General features: G+C 35.3%; 1 protein-coding gene across 1 annotated transcript in view; it reads left to right on the top strand.

The window, feature by feature from the left end:
• The window catches only part of LOC144617032 (phenylalanine--tRNA ligase alpha subunit-like), a 240,237-nt gene that overhangs the window by 129,277 nt on the left and 97,589 nt on the right, over window positions 1-13,371 (top strand). Inside the window, exon 2 of the mRNA XM_078450570.2 lies at window positions 2,630-2,756. The gene's annotated coding sequence lies outside the window, so the exon portion shown is untranslated. The remainder of the gene's footprint in view (window positions 1-2,629; window positions 2,757-13,371) is intronic.

Raw genomic sequence — 13,371 nt, 5'->3', positions numbered from 1 at the left:
ATAGTTTTCATGCAGAGACAGAATATGTGGAAAAAATGGGAAATGAGTTTACTAGAAAAACTACCAACAGTGTGCTCAGTGGAAAATGAAGGCGGATTATTAGATACAGGAATTGACAATGTGAGTGGTTTTCTGTGGCTTCTGCAACTTTCTTGACTCTGGAAAAGCTAACAGAAAATACTATAGTTAGTGAAGATTTTCCCGGTCTTTCTTTTCCAGCCATTGTGAAAATTTTCTTGAACAACCAGACTCTCACTATTAAATAAATTCCTGCTTAAAATACCTAGAGTCATTTCTAGTTTTAATTTTCTTGACCAAAATCCTGACTGGTATTATGTTTGTCATGAACAAATTGAATTTGGGTAAAATCTTTCAGAAAGTAAGACAATTAGAATTTGTAAGATTGGAGTCAAAGGGATTTAGTTATTCAGTTGAGATGGAATGATGACCTGAGAAGAAAAGGTAAGGTTTCTTGATTTTGTTTTGTTTTCTTAAGGAAAAAAAAGGATAAAGAAGAGTCAGGAATTACTGCCATTTTTCCTCATCCAAATAGCTAAGTGAATGGTCATTTGCTGACACTGGGAATATGAAAGAACAACTGGTTTGGACAGAATGTTAAGGTAGCAGATGGGAGCTAATGTCATCAGTCTGGAGCAACTGATTTTTTTTTTTTTTTAATTTTTTTTTTTAACGTTTATTTATTTTTGAGACAGAGAGAGAGCATGAACGGGAGAGGGTCAGAGAGAGGGAGACACAGAATCCGAAACAGGCTCCAGGTCTGAGCCGTCAGCACAGAGCCCGACGCGGGGCTTGAACTCACCGACCGTGAGATCATGACCTGAGCCGAAGTCGGCCGCTCAACCGACTGAGCCACCCAGGCGCCCCTGATTTTTTTTTTTTTTTAAAGAAGTATCGGGATCTATAAATCTCAAGAAATAGATCTGGATTAGAGATATGGAAGAACACACACAGTTTTAAATTAATGCAAATGAGCTAGATGACACCACCCAACAAAATTATAGAGAGTGAGTCTAAAAGGGAAATCACAGTTGGGAAACCTCCAACAATAAGAAAAAGAAAAGTTTAGTAAGTTACCTGAAGTGAAATTGAGAAGAGACGTAGGGAGAAAATCAGGCAAATATACTTTCATAGAGAATAAGGAGTTTTCTATTTCATAGAAATACAGAGTTTCAAGAAGAGGCAGTTCGTAAAGTATAGAATCCTATTGAGAGGTCAAGTAAATTAAACATTGTTTTTGCATATTTAATGGCAAGAAGTTATTGGTGTTCATGGAGAGAAAAATTTCAGAGACGTCTTGTTGGTAGAGGCCAAATTGCTCTAAGATGGAGAGTACCTGGGGGGCGCCTGGGTGGCTCAGTCGGTTAAGCGTCCGACTTCGGCTCAGGTCATGATCTCGCGGTCCGTGAGTTCGAGCCCCGCGTCGGGCTCTGTGCTGACAGCTCAGAGCCTGGAGCCTGTTTCAGATTCTGTGTCTCCCTCTCTCTGACCCTCCCCCGTTCATGCTCTGTCTCTCTCTGTCTCAAAAATAAACGTTAAAAAAAAAAAAAAAAAAAAGATGGAGAGTACCTGGAAGGTGTTATAGATGCAGTATGTAAAATACATTTAAGAAGTTTGGATGTGAATTTAGGAGGGAGAAAGGGAAGAAATGAAGGAGGATATTGGATTGATGGAATGATTGTTGTTGTTATTTTTTAAATTTCTGATTTTTAATTGTATCATTACTACAATTTTTGAAGAAAGTGATAGGAAACACTGAAGTATAAATGGTATTGATAGATCAAATTGTGTATATATGTATATATATATATATGTATATATATATATACATATATACACACACATTTACAAAAATACTTTATAATATAAGTACTTAGAAAACTATTTTGATTGTTGTATAATAAGCCTCTATGTGAAACTTACTATGATTTAGGTACTCAAAGCCGTATTTTTTAATGCCATTTTTACATAGGAAATGTGTCACTGGTTGTTCACTCTGCTTAGAAGGAGAAATGGCCAGATGTGCAATTACATACTGATTCATGTGCTGTGGTCAATGGTTTTGTTTTGAGACTTGGTCAGAACACGACTAGAAAATTGTTGATTAGGAAATTTGAGAAAGAGGATGTTAGTAGGCCTCTATTAATGGGCAAGAAACATGAAGACAGTTGTGTCCTATGTAAATGTTCACCAAAGGGTGACTTCAAGAGGACAATTTTAATAAGTCAATAGGATGACCCATTTGATGGAAATCAGTCAGCCTCATCCTAACCAACCCTTGTCATCAGTCACTAAGCTCATGAATAAAGTGTCCACTGTGGCAGGGATGAAGGTTATGCATGGGCTTAACTCTCACTCACCAAGCTCAGCCTGGATATGGCTACTGCCAAGTGTTCAATCTACAGAGAGAGATCAACGAGTCCTCAATATGGCATCATTCTTTACAGTGATCAACCAGCTACCTGGTGGCAGTTCAAGTATATTGGACCACTTCCATCATGGAATGGGCATGGTTTTGTCCTTACTGAACTTGACAATTTACTCTGTTTACATATTTTCCTTCCTTGCACAGAATACTTGAATTGGATGTTGATTTTTATCTTGATTTCAGACTCAAAAAGTCCGTTGTTCCTGTGTCTTCAGCCTTTTGGCCTTTGGACTAGAACTATACCATCAGCTCTCCTGGTTCTTCAGCCTGTATACTGCAGGTTTTGGGATTTGTTGGCCTTCATAATCATGTAAGCTATTTTTTTATAATTTCTCTCTCTCTGTCTGTCTTTCTACACACATACACATACTTACATGCACACACACAGACACGCACAGACACGCACGCACACACACCTTATTGGTTCTATTTCTCTGGATAATCCTGACTAATACAGGCATCTTCTTAGATGCCTAATAAATTCAGGGATAGCTTAGCTACTTTTATGAACATTGAAAATAGAACAGTACCTATTTTTGGTTACCATAACTAAGTTCTTGGATTCCTAACACTGTACTGAGTCCATTTCTAACTCCTGATATTTTTTGCCTGGTACATACGTTTACCAAAGTAAGATGAGAGAAGAGAGGTTAAATGGTTGCTCCCATACTGTAATTTAGAACCACCAACCCCTGTGGATCCTTAATCCTTTTGCTATGTCTAAATAACTAAGTCTATTGGACTTGTTTTTTATATGATGGCAGCTATTCTGAGAGTTGTATTGACCTTCCCTCAAATCTAACTTCTTTGGTTGTTGTGTGCTCCCTGCCCCCCCCCCCCCACAAGATATGACATTTCTGTAAATATCTGAATCTATTCCATTAGAAAGGATTATGCTAATGCCAATGGTGATCAGTGTTTACCTATAAGTACTTTCAGATAATGGCATTTCTAACTGCATTCTCTCACAGCTCCTGCCCTGCACCAAATCATAAACAAAAGAATTAGCAGAAAACATAAATAGAATTATTAGTTACTTATTTAACACCAATGCAGCTTCCAGGGGAAAGAACATTTTAAAGGTCAAGCCAAAGAGGGGGAAGATCCATAGATTTATTTACATAAAATAGAAAAATTATGTTTAGGAAATAATTAGATACAACTCAAAGACAAACAAAGAATTGGAATGAATGTCTGGAAACTTCTGAGTAGGTAATGGTGAAAATTTTTAATCTGTATTTCACATAAAAGTAGAAATAAAGAGAAAAATGAGGAGATGGTTTATATTACTGATATGTAAACATATAAAAATTAAAATAGTGATTTTACAGAAAGACAAAATTTCAGCAATGTAGCAAGAATTGTGTGTGAGTTGTGTGTGTATACTTTTTATAATTTTAGTGCCTGGAAGGAAATCTACGGTTCTGCTGTGAGTACAGATTGAAGTTACATCTTTTTAAATGTTTATTTATTTTTGAAAGAGAGAAAGAGACAGAGTATGAGCGGGGGAGGGGCAGAGAGAATGGGAGACACAGAATCCAAAGCAGGCTCCAGGCCCTGAGCTGTCAGCACAGTGCCCAACAAGGGGCTCAAACCCATGAACCACGAGGTCATGACCTGAGCTGAAGTCAGACCCTTAACTGACTGAGCCTCCCAGGTGCTCTGAAGTTAAATTTTAAGGGACAACTTAGTATAATGTGTCAAATAGTTTTCAATGAATTATTCTAAGAAAATGACTGAAAACCTTTCCCCAAATTTATGTATAAATATATCTATTATAGAAAAGTGTATAGAAATTGCAAAGAATAAAATTTTCTAATATAAGGGGATTGATTAAATAAATTATAATATGGGATGGACTTTGAAGGTTTTAAATTTTAATTTTTTTTTAAATTTTAAAGAATAGTTAAAATGTATAAAATTTGGAAATGAATATTTTAAAGCAAGTTTCTAAATAGAGTTAAAATGCAGTCACAAGTTTAAAGGATGGAAAGCATTTTAATAAAAAACTGAAAGTTTAAACACCAAAATGTTAACAAAGAATACATTTGGGACTAGGATTTCAGTATGCTTGTATGTGTGTGTGTGCGTGTGTGTGTGTGTGTGTATGTATGTATGTATGTATGTATGTAGAAAGATAGATAGATAGATAGATAGATGATAGAGAGATAGAGAGGTAGATAGAGTGCAGGTGTGTATAGTAATCCTAATAAAAGGTAATTTTAAAAGTTAATTACTTAAATAAGTTCACTTGAATATAGGGATGCTTTGCTAGAAAATTCAGGTCAAAAATTTGACCTACATTTTATAAACACCTGAGTAACTGCAAATATACATACATACATACATACATACGTGCATACACACACACACACACACACACACACACACACACACACACACACATATATATATATATATATATATATATATATATATATATATATATATACAGGATTACAAAAGCTTTTAAAACATTGAAGAATTCTGAGAAGAGTTCAGAATTTTCTTTCTACGTTATGAATTTGCATAAGTGTTGGAGTTATGTACAGACATTCTCACAAACATTTCCCTATGATTAGTTGAAGGAAAGGTCATATAGAATCTAATAATTTCATTTCTCACTTTTAGATTTCTTTTGAGTTACTCTGATTGCATTAATATGCTCATATTTATAACTGGCCAGTATTCTCTGTAGTCGAAAGATTGATTTCTCAAGAATAGTGAAGACTTCCTATTGCAGTAATTTCAGCACCTGTGAATGTCCTAAGGAGAACATGAACTGGAAAAATTTTAAGATCAGCATAAAGGATGGAAAATAAATACCAAGCAGAGGTTTTCACCTCAGGCATTCATCATCTGGCTCAAAGCATGAGTCACTTCATTTTTCCCTCTGTGCTCAGGAGTCACCACCAGGGAGAGAGCTTTGCCCTCCCCTCAGCTCTCTCCCATTTGGTGTTCTGGGAACGAATAGAATACACAAGTCTAAAGTCTAATGTTTTTGTCTCCCTTTAGAAAATTCACTGCTCACCTACTCTTACCCCTTCCATTGAAAATAGGAAAGAATAAAACTTTGTATTATTTTGTGATTATGCCATGTTAAAATATGAAGTTGACTTAGTGAAATGACCTGAGGAAATTAGTGGGAACTTCTTAAATGCTGATCTTTAGAAGCCATAATGATTGGAAAGAAGTGCTTTCTTGAGTAGTCACCTAATTTTGTTTATGTTCTCTCTGTGCAAGGTCAGTCTTATGTGTAGGCACTAAAGGCTGCTGCTAGTGGTGTGAAAAACTATGAAAAAAATTATATTCCCAACATCTTTGGTTTATAGACCTTCAGAAAAATTTATATAGCACATATATTTGGGATTCATATTGATAATAAGTAAAATGTAAATATGATGAAAAAATTGTCAACTCATTTAGCTTTATAAATTATAAGTGAGGGCACCTGGGTGGCTTTGTTGGTTATGAGGCCAACTCTTGATCATGGTCCCATGGTTCGTGGGATTGAGCCCCAAATCGTGCTCTGCACAGATTCTCTCTGCTTGGGATTCTATCCCTCTCTGTATGCTCCTCCTCTGCTCATGCTATCTCTCTCTCTGTCTCTCTCTCTCAATAAATAAATAAATAAATAAACTTAAAAAAAAAATTAAAAGTGCCTAAATCCAAGAAAGCTAGTCAAGGGCCGGGTAAAAGCTAAAGAAATATAATTCCATGGAGGTAAGATGATATATAAAATATATATGTTATAATTTATAATATAGTTAATAGTAACTTAATATTAATAACATATATATCTGAATTGGGGAAATAAAACAGAACACTTAGGACAAAATAATCCTAATGCTCAACAGTTGCTCATACTTTTATTTCTCCTCCTCTGACTCATTCTTCCACTTTCTTTTTTTTCTCATCTTTCTTCACTCTACTCTTTGTAATGCTGCTGCAGTCTTTAAGAATTCACTGTAATCCTCAATTACTTTACCCTTAAGGGATTCCTCCGAAAGTTTACAAAATCCTGGCCACTTTGAGGACACCATTTCTTTTCAAACTAAGTGGAAGCCATTTCTTTTTCCTATAACTTATAATTTAAGGTCAGAAAATTTAATAAGCATCCTTTTATTCATTTATTTTTTTTTTTTTTTGGTCTAATGCTGGAGTACATAATTATCACCCAAAAATTTTGTTTAAAATCCAGATTTGAGGGTCCTGTTCAAAGAGTCTGATTTGGAAGGTAGTGAGGTCAGAGATTCTGAATTTTGACAAGTATTTTATATGATTCTGATGCAAGGTGTTCCGAGGCTACACTGAGAAAAGTTGCCTAGAAGAGGAAGCCTGGGGAGGCTGCAGGTGCAGGGATGTGAAAGACTCCGGCAGGAGTAACCTTGACTCTCCTGACCTGGCTTTTTCCCCATCCAGACATTCTTTACCTCTCAGGTGATAAAGAGCAGAAAACCTTTGTGGGAGGTGGATTCCAGAGCTGGGCACATTCTCTGCCTAGACCTCAGCCCTTGTGCATGTCTGTTTTCCTCTCTTTCATTAGGAAATGTATATTAGATTTCAGTAATTGTAGTAGCTGTTGGGATATACTAGAGAAAAGATAGTGTCACTTTTGCTTTCAAAGAGTTTGTAGTTCATAGAAAAAAATGGCCATTAGAAAAATAGTGACAATAAAATGTAATTAAAATGACGAGAGAGAAAATATAGGAATCTTTGAACACAGAACAAAATAGTTTGAATAATCAAGGAAGAATGCTTTTAGAATATGATATTTAACTCATATTTACTACAGAGGAGTGGAGGCTACCAATAGGCACTTGCATACTAGAAGAGAAAGGGAGGAGTGAACCTTAATGGAAATAACATACATTGTATTCACAAAGCACTGAAAATATTTATTGTAGCCAATGCATAGTGTGCAAAAGGGGAAGGGTAAGAGTTAAGGCTAGAGAAGTCCTCCAGATAGATCTTGCAGGACCTTGTTTAACATGTTTAAGGTTTGATAACTTCATTTTAAAGGAAATAGGGGTTGAGTGAATCCTTAAAAAGGGGAGACCTGTTAGATTTGCATTATTGGAAATCCACTTTCACTGCCTTGTGGATAACAGTTTGACGGTGAGCTAGCCTAATGATGAAAGAGTCCAACTGTGGGAATTTTCTGGATGAAAACTAATTGTAGCCCAGACAAAGGCTGTGGGAGTGGGGTGGTGAAAATCAGATGAATTTCAGAAATATTTATGACATTTCATTAAAGCTACTTAGTGAATGCTGGACTTACTAATTTGTTCTGTGACAGAATTTTCAGGGAAGTGGTAAATTGGAATTATTTGCTGATTGGGAAACTAAGAAGTGAGGATATAAAAGCTAAACGTTTAGACAGCTATTTTTAAAAGTTTGACTCTGAACACTTGGAAAGAGTGGGATCCCTGGCTGAAGTGACTAAGAGAAAGAATTGTTTTTTCTTTTTAATCAAATCATGTAAGTTTATTTTCCTTTTTTTAAAACTAATCATTAATTGAATGTATATAGTTGCATCATCTTCTAAAATAACGTCATTTAAGTTGACAGTAAAAGAACAAATTAGTTGTCTAATATATGTGATTCCCATTGCAGCAGTAGTTGTCTAACATCTGCATCTATACATATTCATTAAATTTCTCTCTAATATTATAAAAGCAAAAGATTATCAACTATCTCTAAGAAGTTACAAAGAAACAGGTTACAAGATAACTATCTTGCACTGGCTTTTGTAAGCTTTCTTTTGGATATGTATTTTGTATTTTTACTTTCATTGAAATTTTATTTTTTTTCTTCCAAGTTTTTATTCAAATTACAGTTAGTTAACATACAGTGTAATACTAGTTTTACATTTAGGATTTAGTGATTCATCACTTATATATAATACCTTGTGTTCATTACAAGTGCCCACCTCGGTACCCCCCACCCATTTAACCCATCCCCCACCCACCTCCCTTCCATCAACCCTCAGTTTGTTCTCCATAGTTTAGAGTCTCTTATGGTTTGCCTCTCCTTCCCTCCCCCCTTGTTCATCTGTTTTGTTTCTTAAATTCCGCATGTGAGTGAAACTATATGGTATTTATCCTTCTCTGACTGACTTATTTCACTTACTGTAATACACTCTAGCTCCACCCACATTGTTACAAATGACAAGATTTCATTTTTTATGGCTAAGTAATATTCCCATGTGCACACACACCATTTCTTCTTTATCCATTCATCAGTTAATGGACATTTGGTCGCTTTCCATACTTTGGCTATTGTTGATAATGCTTCTATAAACGTTAGGGTGCATATATCCCTTTGAATCGGTGTTTGTGTATTCTTTGGGTAAATACCTCTTAGTGCAATTTCTGGATCATAGAGTAGTTCTATTTTTAACTTTTTGAGGAACCTCCATCCTGTTTTGCAGAGTGGCTGCACCACTTTGTATTCCCATGAACAGTGTAAGAAGGGTTCCCCTCTCTCCACATCCTTCCCAATGTCTGTTGTTTCCTGTGTTGTTAATGTTAACCATTCTGACATTTAAATTTGAGAATTATTAAAGTATTTTAACCTTGATTCAACATAGTGACTAAAACTGGAGAATGAGATGAAGACAAAACTATATATATGTGTGTGTGTGTATATATATATATGTACGTGTGTGTATATATATGTATATAAGTATATTATAGTGTATGTAAGTATACACACACATACACACAAACACATGTTTTGCATTCAGATTCCTTGAATAAATAAAGAGATGAGGACTCCAGAGTGTCAGTAAAGAAAGGATTTAAACAAAGGGAGAATCAGCTCTTCTATTGGCACAAGGAATACAGAGGAAAAGCATGTTGTAGATACAAATAAGCTACTTAAAAAGAAGTTATAGGTGTTCTGATGGCTTTGGTTGTTTTCTGTAAAATCAAAGGCAGGGCCATTTTCTCAGGAGTGTTAATTTTGGGCTACATTTCATTGTAGAATGAAATACTTGCAGTAGTAATTGTGTGGTTGGAAAAGATAATTGGTGAAGGATACATAAATGAATGTCTAAGTGGTTTTAAGTGCTCACTTTTGTTGGATGCATTTCAGTGTGAAGCAGCAAGAATATGTCTGGTAGCACATTTTCTCTGGTGGCTTTATGTGGAGTAGCTCCTAGACTGGCCGCCATTTCCCATAGAAGCTATAAGGGAAAAAAGCAGGTGAGAAGAAAAAAAAAAAAAAAAAAAAAAAGACGTTAGAGAGGGAGAGAGCCAAAGCATAAGAGACTCTTAAAAACCGAGAACAAAGTGAGGGCTGATGGGGGGTGGAGGGAGAGGAGGGTGGGTGATGGGTATTGAGGAGGGCACCTTTTGGGATGAGCACTGGGTATTGTATGGAAACCAATTTGACAATAAATTTCATATTAAAAAATATATTCTTCCAGCTTAATCTTAACCTGGAAAGAAGAAGACTGAGAGAAAGAGTAGGCAACATGAAGAAAATTCAATGTAAAATTTCTGAGAATAAACATTCCAATTTAGTATCACTCACATTACTGGATTTAGCAGAGCACATTAGCTCACAGTGGGCTAGTACTCAAAACAAATTAGGTAATTATATGAAAGCTGAGGTCACTCTGGCACCAGAATAGAATGTACCACCCAACTTTCAATAGCCCTTCTTGGCTACTTAAAATCACCAACAACTTGTCAGTATCAAAACTGACTTATTATATGGGAATGCAAGCTGGTGCAGCCACTCTGGAAAACAGTATGAAGGTTCCTTAAAAAACTAAAAACAGAACTACCCTACGACCCAGCAATTGCAATACTAGGCATTTATCCACAGGATGAAGGTGTGCTGTTTCGAAGGGACACATGCACCCCCATATTTACAGAAACACTATCAACAATAGCCAAAGTATGGAAAGAGTCCAAATGTCCATCGGTGAATGAATGGATAAAGAAGATGTGAGATAGATAGATATATATGTATATATATATATATATATATAGATATATATCTATATATATATAATGGAATATTACTCAACAATCAAAAAAGAATGAAATCTTGCCATTTGCAACTACGTGGATGGAACTGGAGGATATTAGGCTAAGTGAAATTAGTCAGAGAAAGACAAAAATCATATGACTTCACTCATATGGGGACTTTAAGAGACAAAACAGATGAACATAAGGGAAGGGAAACAAAAATAATATAAAAACAGGAAGGGGGACAAAACAGAAGAGATTCATAAATATAGAGAACAAACTGAGGGTTACGGGTGGGGTTGTGGGAGGGGGGGATGGGCTAAATGCATAAGGGGCACTAAGGAATCTACTCCTGAAATCATTGTTGCACTATATGCTTACTAATTTGGACGTAAATTAAAAAAAAATAAATAAAAAATAAAACAAGTTAAAATTTAAAAAAAGAAAGCTAAAAAAAACCTGAGATACTGAGTATCTCCATGCTGACTTGATTTAATTTATTTTAAAAATTATGCCACATCCATCCACAGTAAAATGAATAAATACAGTAAATAAAATAAATAAATATGGAAATTTTGGTAATTCACTAATTTGAAAACTACATAGCAATGAACATTTAAAATCTACATATTATAGACAATAATTGTGGTGACTCTCACAACCTTAATGTTGAACAAAAGAAAACACATCATATTGTACAACATTTTTTAACAATTTTATTTTTAACACACAAAAAGCAGACAAAGCTATTCCATTCTTTTAAAAGTTGTAGTTAGATTATTCCTGAGGATGATGGGGGTGGGGGCAGTGGGTATTAAAAGGGCATAAGCAGAGCTTCTAGGTTGTAAGTAATTGCAACCACAATTGCAAAACAATGTGTATTTACATAGTTATGATTTATGTATTTTTTCTGCATATTATATTTAAGTAAAAGCTTTTGAGAACAATGGAGATTCTTACTGAATGAAATAAAATTCCAGTGGTTATCTACTGAGGAAAAAAATTATATAGCTTCTTCTAATCCCAACCCATGAACAAGTTGAATGAAATTAATCACTAGATCATAGAATTGCATTCCTCCATTAGTCTGTGATACAATATTTATAACAACTAATATAGATTATATCTGTAGATCAAGTGTCCTTTTTGAAGGTATTATCAGATAGGTCAACCTGTGAGCAGTAGTCCCTTACTTAATAAGTTTCATAAGCCACCTACACTCTTGTCCTATAATACTGACATAAATACAGCTAAAATATTTAAATTTTAATGGTATGCAGTATGTACATAAGAAAGTTGTAAAAATATAACAACATTTAAGTTTGGATAAATTGCACACATATTCCAAAAACATTACATCTAAATGTTTTGTCCCTGAGACAGCTTCTTTATTTACTTTGAAATCATTTTTCTAAAGACTTTTTCTTAGAAATGGGCAAGAACATGGAATACATGAGATGTGTTGCTTCGTTGGCATCTTAGCTATTTTTCTTGTTTTTAACTGTAAACTTGAAGTATTTTAAAGTATTTTTATTACTTGTCCATGAAACTCAGTTAAAGCAGTATCAGTTTTATCTTAATCTTTTGAAGAGATGTTTGGCATACCTCTTGTAACCCTGTACTGGCTGGCCAGCCTTTGTAATAGTTATGAGAATTGAAATCAAGTTGGCTTTTCTAGCAGTGATGATGAGAGCTGCTCAGTTTTACTGATGTTTTTCTTCATAATTGTTTCTGCTGCTTCTAGCCATCTTTGAGAAAAGATGATTTCAGCTTTATGTATCCAGGCTAGCTGGGCTATAATTATGGAAGTTTATTTATGATCTTCTACCCTCCATTAAGAATATATTGATATGGGGGCGCCTGGGTGGCTCAGTTGGTTAAGCATCCAACTTCAGCTCAGGTCATGATCTCATTGTTCTGGAGTCCGAGCCCTGCAAGGGGCTCAGTGCTGACAGCTGAGAGCCTGGAGCCTGCTTTGAATTCTGTGTCTCCCTCTCTCTTTGCCCTCCACCTCTGCCTCTCAAAAGTAAATAAACATTAAAAATAATTTTAAAAATATTGAGATGGTCTCTTTTAGCATCTAAATCTTCCCAGTGACTTTGGCAAGCACTTGTGTGAGTTACTTATATGAAAAAAAAAAAAAAGTATGTCTTGGAATACATGCCTTGTTCACAGCAATTTAACATTTTAATTGACTTTGTCCTAGAGACACATCTGAATAGAAGGAAATTAAAAAAAATAGCTAAAATGCAAAAAACAAACAAACATTAAATGCTAATGCACTGGTTCCAGTGTTTCTCATTTTCTCATTTAATTTATGGTGATGTCCAAATATTCTTTTTATTTATTTTTTTTAATATGAAATTTATTGTCAAATAAATACAAATACAACACCCAGTGCTTCTCCCAACAGGTGCCCTCCTCAATGCCCATCACCCACCCTCTTCTCCCTCCCACTCCCCATCAACCCTCAGTTTATTCTCAGTTTTTAAGAGTCTCCTATGGTTTGGCTTCCTCCCTCTCTAACTTTTTTTTCCCTCCCCTTTCCCATGGTCTTCTGTTAAGTTTCTCAGGATCCACGTAAGAGTGAAAACATATGGTATCTGTCTTTCTCCCTATGACTTATTTCACTTAGCATAACACTCTCCAGTTCCATCCATGTTGCTACAAAAGGCCATATTTCATTCTTTCTCATTGCCACGTAGTACTCCATTGTGTATATAAACCACAATTTCTTTATCCATTCATCAGTTGATGGATATTTAGGCTCTTTCCATAATTTGGCTATTGCTGAAAGTGCTGCTATAAACATTGGGGTACAAGTGCCCCTATGCATCACCACTCCTGTATCCCTTGGGTAAATTCCTAGCAGTGCTATTGCTGGGTCATAGGGTAGGTCTATTTTTAATTTTTTGAGGAACCCCCACACTGTTTTCCAGAGCA

This window comes from Panthera onca, chromosome C1, assembly GCF_046562875.1.
Source record: "Panthera onca isolate mPanOnc1 chromosome C1, mPanOnc1 haplotype 2, whole genome shotgun sequence".
NCBI classification, from domain to species: domain Eukaryota; kingdom Metazoa; phylum Chordata; class Mammalia; order Carnivora; family Felidae; genus Panthera; species Panthera onca.
The sequence above is the reverse complement of the archived record's forward strand: the minus strand, read 5'-3'. Positions and strand labels throughout refer to the sequence as shown.